Below are 17,848 nucleotides of genomic sequence, written 5' to 3'. Positions count from 1 at the left end.
TTCAATGACAGCCTTTCCAACTGTTTCTAAATATTTCTCATTTTTCTTGCAGACCCATTTCCATATGCTGCATGATTCAAAGCAAAATTCCATAAGGCATGCTCTGCATCCCTCCAGCCATCCTCCCAAAAGCGGAGAGGCTCGGTTTGCTCAGGTGGAGCTCTCTTTCCACACCCTCAGTGCCAGCAAATCTGCTGGGAGTGGGAGGACGGTGGAGCAGCCACCCACAGCCACCTGCTCTGCCAGAGGGTCCAGAGCCTTGCCAGAACAGTGCCAAGGCATCAGCTCAGGGTGGGAATCTTCAGGAAGTATGGATTAGCCAGGAGATGCACTACTTCACATTTCTCTCTCTTGCTCTCTCCCGGGTAACCTTTGCTGGCAAAGATAAAAGCCTGGTGTTGCTTTTTATTTTTGGCAGGTTTTTTATTTATTTTTTAAATCTTCTTCCTGTCAAATTACTTGCTTGTTTTACCTATGGACATTTAGTCGGTTGTAAGAGTACAGCCTCAGTTTTCTAATCTGAAAATTGTGTGACACAGGTAGAGTATAATCCCTTCCTCAGTAAACTGTTTAGCAGGGTGTGCACAACCTTGCTATTAAAATAATAGCATCTATATTGCAGGTGTCACTGTCAGGGGAGGAGGCTGCATCACTTCTACTAGGACATTATTTTTGTGTAGACAAGGCCTTAAGCAAGGCCTTATCAAGTACTTTTCTAAAAAAAAAGAAACCAACCCACAAATGGCATCAAACCAAAAACAATGCACCCCACCAAAAATAACTCACCAAAAGGCCCCCAAAGCACCCCCCGCTCCAAAAAAACTCCAAGCCATACCCAACCTTCAAGTCTCATGTATGAAAAATAGAAGCTGCAGGCTCGTTTTGCCATATAAGCACCTAAGTAGCATGAGCAGGTGAATGTGGCTATTCAGCTGTACTGCCTGCAGACACTGCAGCTTTGTTTTTGCTCAGCCTCTCTGATCTCTTAACAGGGACTCAGTGGGAGAAAGGGAGAGATGCCAGATCAGCTCCACCTCTGCATTAGGAAATCTGGCTGTGCATTGTTGCAACTGTGGTGTTTGAAACTGGAAATTGTGGATAGTCCTCAAAGAGTTATCCTGGCATCCCCTCTTGCTCACTGGGAATTGTGTATTCTCTCATGGAAGACAGTGAGGCTCATAAAATAGAAATTAGGTCACTGTTTGCTGTTGTCTTAATATTAGCTGAGCTTATTTCTCAGTTATCTGTTAAGTTAATTGCAATTCCATTTATTAAGTCCTTTGTAATGGCATTATTATTGATTCCCCAAACCTACAGTACTGTATAATGCCAGGATCTAATCAAACATATGCCGGCTAAATACAGATTGCCCCTGTCTACACAGGGAGAAAGCTGGGCAGCCTCCAGCACCTCTTCCACAGCATGTTGGGTTGTGGATGCCTAAACTTGCCCAGGGGTTCAGGGTGGCCTGGAACATACCAAAAGTGCACTATGGGTTGAGTAGTAAGCTCAGTTCTCCTGCAGTTATATCGAAAAGCCCAGCTAGCACCTTCTCTCTTTATCCCTTTAACATTGTTCCTTCCATCTCAATTTTTTTCATGGTTTTAAAAACATCCCCTTTTACTCTGTGAATCTTTACAGCTGTGAGTATTGTCTCATGTGGGCCATGACTGCTATGTCTGGGACAGCTCTTCTAGTCTTGAAGATCCCAGCTGTACTTTTGTTCTTTGTGTAAAACCTCATGCCTGTAGATGACTTAGCAGAGAGACTTTCATGTGAGCCAGAGACTTCTGCAGGATCAAACAGCACTGGGTACAGGGGCAGTGATGCAAGGCACACATCAGCCACCTGACTGAACCTGGGCCTGGGAAGGTTACTGTGGATTTTCAGGTGTTTCTGCAGTGTATACCTGATCTCTTAGGAATCCTGGGCTGCGAGGAAAGAGGTGGGATACACATTTCGCCATGCAGACAAGGGTGTCTTTAGAGGGAACAGGATGGTGGATGTATTGCAGAACAGCCTGTGCTCACCGTCACCCTAAAAGCATTTTGTGCTGACACAGCCGCTGAGTTCAAACAGATCCTTTCCACAGACTTTCAGAGAAAGGCCATAATTCTCTTACTCTCTTGGTGGAGGGAAGGAGTCAGTAATAATAATCCTTATCTTAAGTTTCACAAATTTTTAGTTTCTGGATAAATTTCTTTACAAGTTAACTAAAAGAGGTTTCTGACTTCAAAAAATTTGCTTATAATTATTCCTTAAGAGCTTCTTGAATATTTGTATTTAAAAACATAAAAAGTGGTAGTGAACAGACCATGGCCTGAGCATAAGATACACAGTACCTAACTTAGCCTATGATAGACAGTACCTAAAGAACAACATTAATTTATATTAGGCTGTAAAGATAATAATGTTGAGGGGTTTACAATCCCTCAGTTTCCCAAGGACGTCTGGTAATGATGTGATTATTTCACAGTGGCTCCTATTTTCTTTATTTTCATTGTCATATAAATAAGGAGTCAAAGTTTTAATACCTTGCAAAGAGTATTCTCTAAGTTATAGTAATGTAATATACTACTTTGACCTTTTCAATATTGTGTGATTTGGTTGGTTGGTCTCTCTATTTATAGCTGTGCTGAGTGGTATGGCATGAGTGAGTGGATACCAGCTAATGAAAATATAAAATACTGGAGAAGCCAAGTGAATATACAAAATGTATGGCATTAAGTATTGAAATTCTGATAAATCATTCTTGTGACAAAAGGTATAATGAGATTAGAAATTGCAACAAAAAAATTAATCTTTTCTAAGGACATAGATTGTGCTTAGGCGGGTAAATGGTGTGAATTTAACTTGATCTCATTATACTCCTAAATTTGTAATCTCATTTTCCTCCTCAGATGCTTCACTTAAAGAAGGCAGCACTGTGTGTGTGTGTGTGTGTGATTGGGTGTGATCCATTCTATATTTGGGAAAAGTTACTTAATCCTTTAACTTCAGTGCACCAGGAAGTGAGTAATACTCAAATCAGAGGGAAACTTCCCTTGTAAGATTCAAATAGTCTTTTGGTTCTTATTCAAAGTTCTGCAGAATGCAACCAGCATTGACTGACTCCATAAATCTTCCCTGTTCCAGTGGTCTCAGGCCTTTGAAAACCTGTTCCAGGCTGGGAGGAGAGACAAATGCAGAATAATTAGAGCAGAGAACTCCACAGCCAGGCCATAGATTACAAAGATGAGGTTTCAGCTGTCAGTGCTGAGCAAGAGCTATGTTTTGAAGCATAGCAGGCCTGCAGTGGACCTGGGAGCCTCTCTTATTCAGCCATTACCCTCTGGATCATGATTTTTTACTCACTTGCTCCATGAAGCGGATGACTGAGGGGGAGGTGGGAGGGAAATGAAGAATGTTACTTCTTTGAGCAAGCTGTGTCTTTTCTCTTCCCCTATTTACCATATTCTTTCAGATGTGCTGTCTAAGTACTAAATGTTGCACTCAAGGCTCTGACAGTTTTTAGCTGTGCTCATTTGTCCTGAGAGGATAAAGGACATAAGAATTATCTGCTTATTCCTGTGCATCCATAACCAGAAATGTGAGCACATGCAGGAGCATCTTTCCCAACAAGTGGGTGCATAGCTGAAGTCACAGCCTGAGGTCTCCTGCCTCCTCACTGAGAAAGAAAGATAGAATGTAGAATCCAGGTTTTAAGTTGCTGTCAGGGCTGGATATGCAGTGATTTCTTTCTCAACCTTGGACTAGGAATATGCATGAGCAAGTAATGAGACATTTAGGAGCCCAAATTAGTCTTTTCTCTTAGCAACTTCCTTCTTCCCACACCTCAAAACACTCTAACCAGTCCTTCCCTCTTTATAATCCACCTCCAGCATTTCAGCAACATAAAAGCTTCCCAAATGCACGTGCTTTCCACAGGAATCCATCTACCAGAGTAATATGGGAGATATAGATGACGGCAGAAGCAAGCCTGTGTCCCCAAAAAGAGTCCCTGCCCATCCTTTTTGTTACTGCTGACACTGGGATCTCTCTGTTGTCCTTGCCTTCTGCTGCCCCAGTCGAGCAGAAATCCAAGCAGAAGATGAAATCTCCACTGCCAATCTTGTGCCCACAGACTAAGTCGCAGTAGCCCTGGGACTTGAGGTGATAAACTGTAAGTAGCTTAAGAATAAGCATCTTGATAGGGAGGGTAAGGGAAAATACACAAAATCTTTTAAGGTGGTTGATGTGGTACAGATTTTCACTACAACAGCAATGAGTGGATTTTTAACACAAAAAAACCCTACCTCCTGCCATATTTCAGATCCCCTCATCAAAGCATGGCATGGATAACTGAATTTTTTTCAATTAATCATTTACAATTTCATCTATTCTGGGCAAAGCTCTCTGGGTACATGGTGTGTTTTGTTTATACTCTGTATTCTACAGAGCTAATTAACCTGAGGCAGACAGTGGCATAGAACACAAGCTTGGAAATGCCACCGGCAGCTGAAAACACATCCAAAATGGAGAGTGTTGGGCAGCCTTAGTATTATGTAGATTTAAGAGTCATACCTGCACTAAATAACATAGTTATTTAGTTATATATAAGATATAGTTATGTATAATAATAGACAAATGGCATTCAAGGATATATATGACTGTGGGTTATGCAGAGTCAGAAAACTTTTTGATCAGTGAAAATTGCTACCTTCTACAGTTCCCCATGGCTGCAAAGTTACCAAACGTGGGAGGATTATGCTCGGCTGTTACAGGTGACATGAGGCTGCAGATTTCCCTCCCCTACCCTCAGTTTCTGGAAGATGCATGATTTTTAACTGCTAATGAGTTGGAAATCAGTAACAGAATTTTTTCTTTTTGGTTACAGATATATATGGATTGAAAACAAAAGTTTTCACAGTGTCTCGTCATCTCCTGGTTAAATGATAAGTCTATGAAGAAAAAACTCTTCTGTGAGGGTGAGGAGAAGGTGCATCGTGGGAATCTGTATTGTCTGTATCAGGGAAAAATGTAAATGGCATTTAACTAGCCACTGGAAAGATAAAAGCAAGTGACTCCTGTGAGGAAATAAGGTTTTTTGCTCTTGTTTTCTTCCTCTTGTGCAAAGCTGTCACATGTGTGCTGCCCTTCATAACTGTCCTCCTCTGGGGATGGGCAGAGATGTTATGCACGTCTCTATTCTTGAGTTTGTGTGTTTCACACTGAATTCTGCCAAGCAGAGAAGAGGTCAATCTTTCTACAAGAGGATGGTTTTTTTGATAGGGAAGTTCAAAAAAGGCAAAGGTTCCAGTATTGCCATGTTCCTGTATCTACAGGATGGCTACAGAGAAAGTGGACGCTCCCTTTTTACAGGGAGAGATGAGGTACAAGTGGGTACAAGTTAGTCCAGAGGATTCTGTTTGAGAATGAGGAAAACCTTTCACAATGAGAACAATCAGCCACTGGAATAATCTCCCCAGGGAAGTGGTGGATTCCCCAGTGTTGAACATTTAAGTGCCTGGACAGGGTGCAGGGCCATCTTGTGTAGACTGTGCCTAGAAAGTTTCGACCAGATGATCCTTGAGGTCTCTTCCAACCTGATATTCTATGGTTTTATAAAACATATTTTCATTTTGCTTCTTGTCTGCCAGACAGAAATCTGGCTTGTTCTCTGTAGCAGCTGTCCAGTCCCTCATGGCCTGGTTGGGTCTAGGTCCTGGGGCAGTCCCTCACCAGATCCAAGACATGAAGCAGTGTGAGCTCACAGCTTTCACTTGTCCCCTCCTCCAGGCTCTTTTCTGTTTCCCAAAGCTGTTTTGTCCCTGGGCTGCCCAGTTCCTACTGCTGACTGAGCCAGGAGACTTAATGTACCAGCAGAGTGGGATCCTGAGCCAGGGACAACCAGGGCACTGGGACAGCCTTTCTGTTGCCAAAGCACCGTCCCTTTGAGCAAGCAATACTGGAAATATTTGCATTTTCCAGGTCTTGTTTTACAAAACCCCAGAGGAGAACAATGTAACTTTAAAAGCAAAGATAGTCTTTTTGACGACAGATCTTGTTTTATGTTGCCTTATGTTTTGCTTTTTATTTCACCTCTTGCAAGGTGAATCCTTTTTGCCTGTCTTGTAATAAAGTTGGTCGAACAGAGTGCAACTCAGAAAGTCACAGTGGCCTGGTGCAGGGCATTCGAGTCCATAGTAAAAGATGCTCCTTTTTTACCTGCAAGAGTTTATCTTTGGGTCTTTGCTCTGGCTGCTGTTGTGGTGCTGGAGTTGAAATACCGAGCCCTGCTTGCCTTTGTTCTTTATCTTTGAACCCCAGTAATTCTCCCTCTGCCAAACCTACGCTTTTCCACCATGGGAGCCAGAAGATCATGTTTTGGTAAGGGCTTGTGAAGAAGCCACATCTGTAGCCTGTGTGAAGTCTTCCACCTCTTGTCTCAAATACATGAGGAAATACCATATTTACTACTCTTGACTGTAGTGTCTTGCCATTCAGGTGGAAACCCAAAAAGATGTCCAGAAACTCCACAATTACCACAGGTGTGCATGTCACATACTGCGTTATAGAAACGTAAAACTGAAATGTATCGACATAGCTGAAAAAAATCAAGTTTCTGTTTTAAGGAAAACCGGTGGTGATGGGCAACGGGGTGGGATTTAGATTGAATTGGATGGAAATGGAATGAATACTGTGCTGTAAGCATACCCCCAGTATTCCCCAGTGTGCACTCCATTATCTCTGTGTTCAAAGAAGAGAAGCTTGCTTTTTGCAGCAAAGCTATCACTTAACATACAGAGAAAAATAGAACATTATGAGTTTTAAGTTAATATCGTGCTTGTTATCTGTCCTTTTTCTGCATTTATGGGATCAGTGATGGTTTGATTTCTCTTCCTTGCTGTCCCATTTCCCCTCACTCTATTTGAGCCATTTTAGCAATATTCATACCTAACTGGATAAATGTACTCCCAGCTTTTGCTTCAATGTATGTTCATATGCTGATTAAGTAATTCTCTGACAGCATTATGTCTGGTTAAATATATATTTGTAAATTACTACACCAAAATAGAAAGCAATAAACAGTGTTAAATTACTTATTGAACCATTATCATTGTATAAAAATACTGAAGTACAATTTTGAACTGTTTGCAAAATCCTTAGAAGATGTAAAGGTCTGCTGCTTTGCAAGACTTTTAAAATACTAGACCAAATTCAATACCTGTACTGACATGTGACAGTGATCTGGTGCACTAAAAGCAAGGAGCCTGCTTTGCTTTTCTCTGAAAGCTTTTGCAACAGGCAATATAAAAATCCCTGTCTTTTGTCAGATCATTTTACTGTCTTAATGATATTTGAATGTAGCATACACTTAGTGAATTTAAAAAACACTCTTGAACTGAAGTCCTTCCTAATTTGCTAGACACCTGAACAATGAAAATGAATGCAGTGACAGAACTCGTTCTGTGGCATTGACCTTGAGCTGTTGGGAAAGATTTGATAGCATCATCTGGTGCTCTTCACCCTAAGACCTGTTGCAACAGTGCCCCTCAAACCTTTACTGTATCATGAAGGTTTTATTCATCAGATGTGTTCACCTCACTTAGTCTGGACTAAGTGCAGTCCTTCATCCTCTGTTTCAGAAGCGAGGATGACCTGCTCAGTTATACAAGTTCATATTCAATTAGCAGTTAAAGATTCCTAATTTAAATACCTCTAGGGAAAACATAAGCTTTTTAGAAGAGATACTTGGACAAGTTAAGCGTGATTCATATTAGCAGCAATGTGTAAAAGCTGGGTCTCACTGAAGATTACATCTGTTGTTAAGAAGTGTTAACTTGAATAGGCAGAGACTGTGGTGATTATGTGTATTATCTACACCCCGGGGGAGCTGTGTTGTTATTTGAGGGAAGTTCATGCTGTACTACTGAATTTGGATGGGAAAAGATTCCAAAAATATGGCAGTGTTTACTTGGAGTGTCAGACTTTCGACAGCTTCCAAATCAGGCTTGAAGTGTTTTGTAGAAAATGCCGTGGGGTCATTGGTCCTTCCTCTTCTAGGGAGAGGGTCTATGGACAATTTAAATAAAAACTGCAAAACCTGGGCCATGCCTTAAATTAAACTTATTCGCTTTCTAAAGCTAATAAAAATTTTTCTACGTTGAGGCATGGTAGTGGCTTCTAAAAGGCCTTTTATTTGCACCTGTGCTTGAAAGAACACATCTTTCAAAATCTGGAAATTGATGTTGACGTAAACCTTTAGGATCTGAGCCAAAGCCAGCGGCCTGTGTGGGTGCCAGGAAGGCAATCCTACTGCTGCAGTGCTTCTCCTGCCTCAGTGGTTCACCTCCCTGCTGGAGTGGTACTGGAGCAGTCACTGCTGGGCAGGCAGGCAAACATTGGGAGCTGCTGATCCGTGGCAGACCGAATGGGGGACTGCTCTGTGGCAGGCTTTTGGCTTGTGAATTTCTGTGTGTTTTCCAGGTACAGATCCTAGCTCCCACCTGTACTGCAAGGCTGCACACTACCAAAGAAATAAAAAAAAAAATGACCGGGACTGACTCAGGCTCAATACACCTCCTGCAGTAAGAAAATGATTCTTTTTGCCATTGGTCTCTTTTATTAAAGAAAAAAAATAAAGTAGAATTAAGCAAAATTTGAGCCTTGAAAGCTTTCTGTAGTATCTTACAGTGTTATAGCTCTGATGTGTGGTTCATTATTTTCCCTTGAACCACAAGACTCTTTTTGCCTGGAGTTCTTGCCAGGGAGCTACCACAGACTCCCATAAATGATGGGATGTAGTATTCCACTGGGAACCTCACTGCAGGGGCATAGAAAAGAAATATGAACTATCTGAAATACAACTTCTAAGAGGTATTGCAATAACTTATGTTTCAAAAATCCTTTTTTTTGCAAAATCTTTTTTTTTTCATCTCTCAACTTTTATATTTTTCAGTTTAGAAAAATATCCACTCTCTTCCATGGAAAGCAAGAACTCCTAAGAGAAAGCATTACTTGGATAGTTTTCTTGTGAAGTTTCACAAGAAACTCTTCAGCCATCCACAGTGTTAAAATTTCCAATTTTTTCTTTTCCTTCCTCTTATAAAAATATGTTTTACTATTTGTTAATAAATGAAGGATCAATGTGAGGAATGATATAGTAACAAAATAAAAGTAGTTTAAGAAAACCACTTCCTTATTTTTCCATGATTTCCCTTGTTAAGTGTATATTATCCTCTATCAATGTGGGCCTGTGCTGTGAAATTAAATCAATATCTACTGTGCCTAAATTGAACTCTGAGGGGTAAGAAAACCAACACCTCACACTATTATTAGTTTTCATTTCTTATTTATTTCCCCTTGTCTTTGGGTAGTAATTATGCTTTTTCTGAACAAACACCACTGGATATAATACAGTACCACATAAATTATGTGATACTGTACAGCTACTTTGCACTCAGAAGGTACTGTTGGAAAGGTTGAAACAATATTAGATGATTGAAAATTTGCGTCTTTTTTCATTGAAAATTACAAACCCTGGCTAGAACGTGATTTGCTGTGAGAATGAAAGGTGTGGTTGTGGAGAGTGTTCAAGAAAAAGACATCAGACTTTCCTTACTTGTGTCCTTACCTTATCTTCCAGGACATGGACAATTGCATGAATTTGAAAAAGAAAATGAATACGGAGGCTGAGGGCATTTGTACAGCCAGTGGCACCACAGGCGAGGTCTGAGGTGAGCAAGCTCTTGTGTGAATGTACTGGCTTTGCCCACAGATTGGTGAAGTGCAGCTGGAGTTTGCAGAGGGGTTTCCCATGCCCAGGCTCTGAAGTGCCCATTCCAGTGTCCAATCTCAGCAGGCATGAATGCCCAGCAGATTGGATGTGTCCTGGCTACAGTCTACCCTGCACATGCCAACTTCTCTGCAGTCACATTGTCCTCTTTTTGCTACCGAGAGGATTTTTCGCTCACAAAGACTTGAGACTTGCTTTGACAAAAATTCAGTTGGACAGAAACACATGTAAAACAAAACAAAACTATGGAAAACCTTATAATTTACTGTTTCTGCTGCATATCATGTTCCAAAACATTAAAGTCTCCACAGGAACAAGAGTTCACAGCACACACAGTGGTGTTTTCAGTTTTGGGTTTCTTTCATGGTCTTTTGTTATTTATTTCTGTAGGAAGTTGCTCTGAAACTGACTAAAATGAATTATTAAGCAACCTTGAGTAATGCTGTTTATGCATTGAGTTTATATACTTGTGATTGTTGCATTTGTTTACCTTGTCTACTAACAGGGTTAACAAATTAATAGTAATAAAAATATCATCACTAAGATTTACACTGCACAGAAGCTGACTTTTTCTATTTTTTTTCCCCTTTTCCCCCTTTTACTTGCCTTCCTGACCTGGACTTTACACCCATGATGTTTCTGTTTGCAAACACTCCAGACTGAGCTGGATGGAAGGGAGGGTACTGCCATGAATTTTGTTGCAGGTGTGCCAACCCAGCAGGCAGTCAGCACTCACTGTGCACACTTCACCTCCTGCACTGACACTTACCCCTGGATCCCATCCCTTGTTCCCCGCGCAGCCACCTGCATATCAGGGCTTTTTCATGTCGATGCTGTGCTCCCTCTGTGCTGTGCAGCTGGTGCATGGGGGCATGAAGTGAGTTCAATAATTGCGTGTCAGCAGGTAAGGTTCCAGTCTTGCTTTGAGTGAAGTGAGCTCCTGCTGTGTCCATCCAAAATTATATCTTTTTGGGCTTTTATTTATTGCTAGTAGGAAAGAACAACACAAGATAAATTGCAGCGGTCTGTCTCCCTGAATCAAGTTGGTCCTAGACCTGTGTGTATGACCTGGAGGTCAGGCACGCTATGCCCTCCTAACCAGGGCATTTGAAATGTACTTTGCCCAGCTTTGTGTCACCCTTTCTCCCAAAATAGGCTGAAACATACAAAGCATTTAATTTGTGTAACTGGATTGAGGAGTGTCTGCATTTGCAGTTGCACTGATGCATCCATGGCCCCCTCAAGTGCGGTAAAAATCAGCAGGGAAGGATAGGGGTCAAACACCTCAGTGGCAGCAGAAACAGGACACGTGTCTACAGCCTTCCTCCCTAAATTGTCTCCACATCAATTTAAGTTTTTATGGTGACTTACGAGCCACACTGTAGTAAAGGTTAAGCCTTTTGAAAATCTCCAAGGACAGAGCTCCTCCAGCCTCTCAAGGCACTTGCTTCAGTGGTGGATCAGCTTCATGGTGAAGAACATCATCTTTGCATCCACTTTTAGCTGCCCTTGCTCCACTGCAGTCATTATGTCTCATTTTTCAGTGTGAGATGCAGAGACGTCTGGCTCCCTTATCTTCAACCCCCAAAGGTAGCTGAAGACAAAGACTGGCTCCCTTCAGCCTTCGCTTCTCCAGACTGGAAAACCCAGCCCCTTCTATCTCATGTTCACATTTAGTACACAGGCTCTCAGATCTGGAATAATTATTTTCACATAATGTCTAATTTTAAATAATTGGTTAAAATTTTAAAATGCTTTTTTTTCTTTTTTTTAACTGGATTTGATCATTTCCTTGATTCCTTTTGTTCCTGAGGCCAAAAAATGGCCTCACTCATTCAAGTCCATCCTCTGTCTAAGCAAACCCAAAATGTAAGCAGCAGAAGAAAGGTAAAGGCCATTTTCTGTGGTTTACTCATGTCCTCCTGCTGAGTCTAAGCTCAGAGAAGCTGAGCTTAATGGGCAAAAGTCAAAGGCTCTGAGACCGTCCTTTTTCTCCCCTTCTTTTCCAGTTTCCTAAAGGCTTTCAAAGAACGCTGTTGCTGCCAGCCCCACTCCCTGCAGCCCTGTCTGGGAGTACAGATGCCTGTCCATGAAGATCTAGGATCTTTGCTGATTTATCTGCTGCTTCTTGAGAAGCCTGACCTCAGGTCTTGGAGGATGCTCTCCTGGTGAGTCAGTGCGCTGGTTTTAGGCACTGTGTGCTCCTCCTGCTCTGTGTGCATGCTGGCTACAGCACTGCTCCCAGCTTCCTTTTATCCTTGCCATAACTGCAAGGTAGGATTTCACCTTCTTCTTTAGCTAATAAAGATGCTTAGACATCTTTTAAAATAAGTTGATACCTTTATGCATTATTTTTCATGACTTGTAAGGGCCTCAGCTCAAGTTACCTGTTCCGTCTTACTGTCTAAGTAAATGTGAGTATTGTATTTCCTGTGTCGTTGCTGTTCTGTGCAGTATTGATGGACATCAGGAGGTGTGAATATGGCTGAACTTCATGGGTGTGCTTCTTGTCATTTCTTTAGGCTAAGTGAAAAAAAAAGTGAGGCGGTGTAGGCAGTGAGAGCTGAAAGAGAAGTTGCTGTACAAGACAGTAATTAGTAGTTAGCCTGACAACCTCCAGCAAAAATTGAATCTTTATGGCCCAGTGGTCTCTTTAGTGACTGGGTACAAACACAAAAGCTGGGTCACTGGATACTGCTGTGTGGGCTTCAGTGCAGGAAGCAGTCAGGGAGTGGAGAGAGGTAGCAGAATGAGACAAAGTTTAGCTTTAAGAGGAAGCCGAAGTAGCACAGCTCTAGGTGTCAGACTCAACAAAAGCAGGTCTGAAAATTGTAGCCAGATAACTTGCTTCTGTAGTTGTCCCTCAAACAACACCATTATATGTAATCTGTTTGCAAATACATGTGGTTGTACAAGGGAATGCTGAACTTCCTGAATTTCTTCATAGGGGATCCTGGTAATGCATTTAATGGTTGCTAAATTATCCAAAGTGAATCCAACACATCTGTCCATTCCAACAGTGCAGTGCAACTTGCCCGTGAACTGAGCCAAAACTACCCCAAATTTTGTTGTGTTCGCATAAGAGTCAGGATGATGGAACTCACTGTTTTGCTCTGTGTGGAAAGGCTTTGACAGTGGGGCTGTGTGGGGCTCCAGCTGGTCTCCAGGATGGATAAGCTCACTGTCATGGTTTAGGAATGCTATTTCCCAATTTAGTGTTCCCACTGAAATGCCCCAGACCTCATGCTGCCCACTCACTTCCACCCCACCTTCCCCTGAGACAGGATGGAGAGGAGAATTGGGGCTATGAAAAGGTAAAGATCATGAGATAAGAAAATTTCACTGGAAACAGCAATGAGATAAGAAAGCAAGCAGTAGCAACAACAACAATACAAATAACAGAGTGTACCAGAGAGGCAAACCATCCACAGGTGATTGCTTACCACAGGAATCTGGCACTACAAGACCAAGGGATAACCCCATGGTCCTGGCCATGCCCTTTCTGGCTGCTGCAAAAGTTAACTCTGTCGTTCCTGGAACGAGGACACACACCTAGAGAGAAAATATGTGCCCTAGTTCTTCACAGTCGTGCAGCAGGCTGATCATAGTGGTTAAATAATGACATTTCCAGGGCTTGATTTCTGCTCATAATGAAGTTGTGAGGTGAATCTGGGCTTAAGGTCTAGCCACAGTGCTGTGTGGGCTTCGGGGCAGGTAGCAGTCAGGGAGTGGAGAGAGGTATGCCAAATGCATTTAGGTTTTGCACTCTATAAAGTAAAAATTCCCAGCTTTAGGTATTAAATTTTACATTTTCCTATTGATATTTCCAGTACAAATGTATATATTTCCACTTTTGTCTGCTTTTTAAACCTGTCTCTTCATTTGACTATTGTCTTTTATCTGGAGTTTATACAGTGCCTCTTCTGTGTTTTCCTGTTCTCTTTCTTTCAAGAGACATTCTGGCTTTTATTATGTTCACATAAAAATCTTAGAAGTGTTTCCTCCCTGAGAATTACAAGTCATCAGGACAGCAGTAACTAGTGTAAGTATATTATTATTTATTATGTTTATCTTGTATAGGAGCATAGCAGGTACTCTGAGTCTGGACTGTAGTACTGTGAAATCAATAGGAAATGATCCTTAATTAATTGGGCTTCTGTTCCTAAAGTAATTCAGCACTTCCACTGAGAATTAACTCATCAGCTTCTCTTGCTAAGTAAACATCACAATAAATAATATAAACTGTTGCTTTCAGAATGTTTTGTTTTCCTGCAACTCAAAAGGAGTTTTTGTTTAAAGTTTAAAATTTTTATGGATCTATGCCTCTGGGCATTTTAGACGTAAGATGAATAAAAAATGATCTAGGGTTTTATTTAGAAAACCATTCTGTGCATATACAGGCTTGTCATTTTGAAATGAAATTTTCATACAAACTTTCAGCCCAGGGGACCAAGTAGAATCTTCAGATTTAACAATTTATAAGTATTCTGCCACTCAATGCATCTGAACAATATGTCCACACCAAACCATTCCCGTGCGCTTAGAGTTTTTCATATTTACTGGGAGTTAGCACAGTGTGTCTTTACATCACTATCTGCAATATGCAATTAATCCAGCAAAACTAGGCAACTTCACAGACTGCTAAAAGCTACTAATTAATTCTAACTTCAAACATCCATAAAGACACACTCCATCTGACCACAGTGAATCTTACAGCTAGGATTGATTGCTATTTGTCAGAGGAAAAACAACTTCCAAACTGTCACATCTCTCCAACAACGTGGTTCATTCCCAAATTGTCAGTGCTGTGCTCTTTTCAGGCTGCCAGGTAGGAGTAAATGAGCTGGCTCATATACACAAACCCAGCCTGTTTCATCCCTGCATCCCAGCCCTCGAAAGCCAGCGCAGTTCTGTATGGATCCGTGCTCATACGGTATCCGAGATGCAGTTTACTCTCACCTCCCTCCTTCATCCCGTTCCTCCCGGTGCTGCTTTTTCATTTTTGGCAGCGGGCTTAGATTGTGTGGGATGCCAGAGGCGGGGGAAGAGGCCCGGAGCGAAATCCCAGAGCTAACTTTGCACATCGGCTGCCACCCCATGAGCACCATCTAGCTGACTCCTAACACAACAGCGCGGCAGGCTGAGCAGGGGCGGCCACAGAAACCCTTTGAAGCAAGTTTGCCATGCCACAACTGGTGATGTAAGCTGTAAAAATACTGGGAAGCACCTGGGAGCCTGATATCCGTATAAACTGCTTGCCACAAACACGTCTGGTTCTTTCACGGTGCAGTGATGTGGCGAAACTATCTTCTGCTCTGGAGTGTCTGCACAAAGCAGGCTTCACAGTCTGAGGATCAGAGGTTCCACCTTTTGTACTCTATAAATATCAAGGGTATTGCATTGCATTTGTTTTCAGCTGATCAATTCTCTGTAAAGACAGCACTGTGCTGAAGGAGAAGCACTGAGCTGAAGCCCAAAAACCTTCTTTTGCCTGAATATGCTGTGTGATTCTTCACTGAGAAACAGGATTGAGAAACTATTTGTACAGTTTTTCTTCAAAAGCATTCTGTAAAGATGACTTAATTACTTCTTGCATAGTCATTGGAAAATGAAAAATCCTGTCATGTTCAGAACTAGAAAGGGCTTTTACTCCCTTTTGAAGGAAAACAGTAGTTCCCTGGGTCATGGGGTCTTTTTGTGGAGGGGCATGGTTTGTGGTTGGGGTTTTGTGCTGCTGTTACAGATTTTACCTTTCCAATCCTGAAGTAAAAAGTCTCGCTGAACAATTTCCCTGGAATGATGACAGCCTACCATTACAGAGGCACTGTTTGTTGTATCCTTGCATAGCTACACTGGGGGGATGATTTGCATTGTGGAAATGGGGAGACTGCACTGAGTGTGACTGTGAACTATGAAATCGTGTTTTCCCTGTGTATTTCAGTTTAAGTAGGCATCTGTTCCTTCCTTTCTTTATATCCATAGCCCATGGGTTCATGTTTTCTCAGGCAAAGAAAAAATTCCTGACTTTCCTGATATGTGTTCCACTTGGCAGTGCTCAGAGCAGAATGGTGGTGTGAGGAAAGAGGCTGAGTGGGAAATGGGGGAACGCTGCAAGGAGGTGTGGAAGGATTGTATTTGTTATTCAGTATATGAAGAGCAGCTTCCAGTCTGACTGCTGTTCATTTATATGTTAGAAAAATCTTGATCACATTATGCATTTCCCTGTGAAAATTCATATTTTAAATGAACGAAAAATATTGGGCAGTGTAGCAGACACCCAGTCATGTGGGTATTTGGTACATAAAATTAAAGAATCACTCATGTGATCTACATTGATGGGCTTTGAGGACAGTGCAGCTTAAAAATATTTTTGTTATTAAACCCAGGAGGAGATGGAACCACCTGAAAAAGTACATAGTGTCAGCTCACACATCCTCAGGTGCACAAATGTCAGTCTCTAAAGCTGGTTGGAAGCTGAGAGTGAGGAGACAGTGCTAGACTAAACCACTGGCAGCGACATTCAAATCTGTGGGGTGTTTTTAGGCTGCCTCAGTGTTTTTGAAGAAAGGTTGATAAAATGTCTCAGAAAAACTGGTAGGTTTTCGGATGATGGGACCAGCTTTTACCTGATAGGGGAGCATGGTTGTGCCTTTCATGGTGTGGTGAAAAGTTGTCTGTCCTGATGAGCCCCACTCTGGGTGCAGCTGCTCCAGTTCCTGATCTCTGCATGGTGCTGCTGGTGAATCTATGGTTACCCAGTGCCTGCAGTCAGCCTAAACTGTTCCTGTATTCTCTGCCCTATCAAAATCAATTTGGCGAGCAGCGCTTCAATTTGAGGGTTGCTCTAGTTCATGTAGTAGTGGCTGTCTGCCAGCTGGTTTGAAGTGATTTTGGCAATTTTCTCCTTGCTCTGGCCAGTGTCATTGAAGCTGTAAGAGCTGGGTGTGAGTCAGTAGACTCATCCACTGTGCTAAACTCCAGAGGACTCTAATTTAAACCAAGCAGAGATTCTTCAGAGCTAAGTGGCATGAGTGTTGGCACCCCCAGAAAATACATGGAGCTTGTGTTACCTGCCTTATCCCAAAAACATGTCAGCAAAGCAGGCTTCTTGGGAAGCAGGTTCTTGATGATAGGCTAGCTCCTATCATCAAGAACATGATTCTGCAACCTGCAGGAGAATTACTACAGGGTTGCCAAAGCAGGCTAGAAAAACTTATTTTTTGAAGTTAAGAAATGATAATTTATAGATATATTCATTGTGGAATTGATGTCTTGTTTCTTTGAGAAAAATGAATGGTGTTTCTTTCTTCACTGCTTTTTCCGAATGCCTGCTTTAAAAACGAATTCCTTCATCACCAGCCATCCCTTAAGTTTTCTTTTAAACAGAGTTGTTGTAAGCATAAAGAATTGTGTGAAAGCCTGCAGGTGATCCTCATATTGAAAGACCGATGTGATTTTTATATTCTGGAATGCACTCCCTGAACGCCTCACCTGCAGTGTTGAATTTTTCCATGCAGGGGAAAAGAAGCAGCGGTCCTTTATAAATTGTTCTGCCTCCAGTGAGTGGAAACAAACTGTAAGCTGCATGCACTCAGGTATAGTGTACCCAAAAATGTAAATAAATGCCTAAATGCTTAAGACAACAGTTCCTCTGACTTCATTTTGTATGTGTTGATCTGGGAGTTAGCATAGACATCTTTTCCCAATCCCTACCCTTGCACAATGTTCCATCCCCTATGAAGGGATCTAATGCTACTAGAGGGTTGGTGCAGAACACTGCATTTCTCTCCTTATTTACATGTTGCATTCCCAGGCTGGCCTTTGGGAAGTCTAATGATTTCTCCTGACTCTGTGCTTGATTAAAGATTGAGTGGTAATGCTGTCTGTGTTCTTCCCTCAGCTGTTGTGAGGAGAAATGTATTGATATTTTTAGGTAGACAAATACAAGGACTGGAGCATGTATATTCTTTTCTCCTAGGGGAGCAGTCAGTTATACACATGCAGGGAACAAAGACTTGGTAAAATATGAAACCTCTGTGAATTTATTCCTTTTAATTGTATTCCATATCA

General features: G+C 41.8%; 1 long non-coding RNA gene across 2 annotated transcripts; it reads left to right on the top strand.

Annotated features, from left to right (window-relative positions):
- The first annotated feature begins 3,671 nt into the window (after positions 1 to 3,671).
- Positions 3,672 to 17,409, top strand: LOC121675965. 2 transcript variants are annotated; one of them, XR_006020297.1, is made up of 7 exons: positions 3,672 to 4,162; positions 4,877 to 4,967; positions 9,629 to 9,719; positions 11,788 to 11,946; positions 13,731 to 13,820; positions 15,545 to 15,611; positions 17,138 to 17,409. It is a non-coding gene; the product is annotated as an uncharacterized LOC121675965 (long non-coding RNA). The 2 variants fall into 2 exon arrangements; XR_006020296.1 differs by lacking the exons at positions 3,672 to 4,162; positions 4,877 to 4,967 and adding an exon at positions 8,228 to 8,570 and having other exon boundaries at positions 15,545 to 17,409.
- The last annotated feature ends 439 nt before the right edge of the window (positions 17,410 to 17,848 follow it).

The sequence above is a fragment of the Corvus kubaryi genome, unplaced genomic scaffold (assembly GCF_017639235.1).
Source record: "Corvus kubaryi isolate FWS band 111438036 unplaced genomic scaffold, C.kubaryi_AGA036_p1.0 76, whole genome shotgun sequence".
Classification (NCBI taxonomy): Eukaryota; Metazoa; Chordata; class Aves; order Passeriformes; family Corvidae; genus Corvus; species Corvus kubaryi.
Note: the sequence above shows the minus strand (reverse complement) of the source record. Positions and strands in the feature narration are given on the sequence as shown.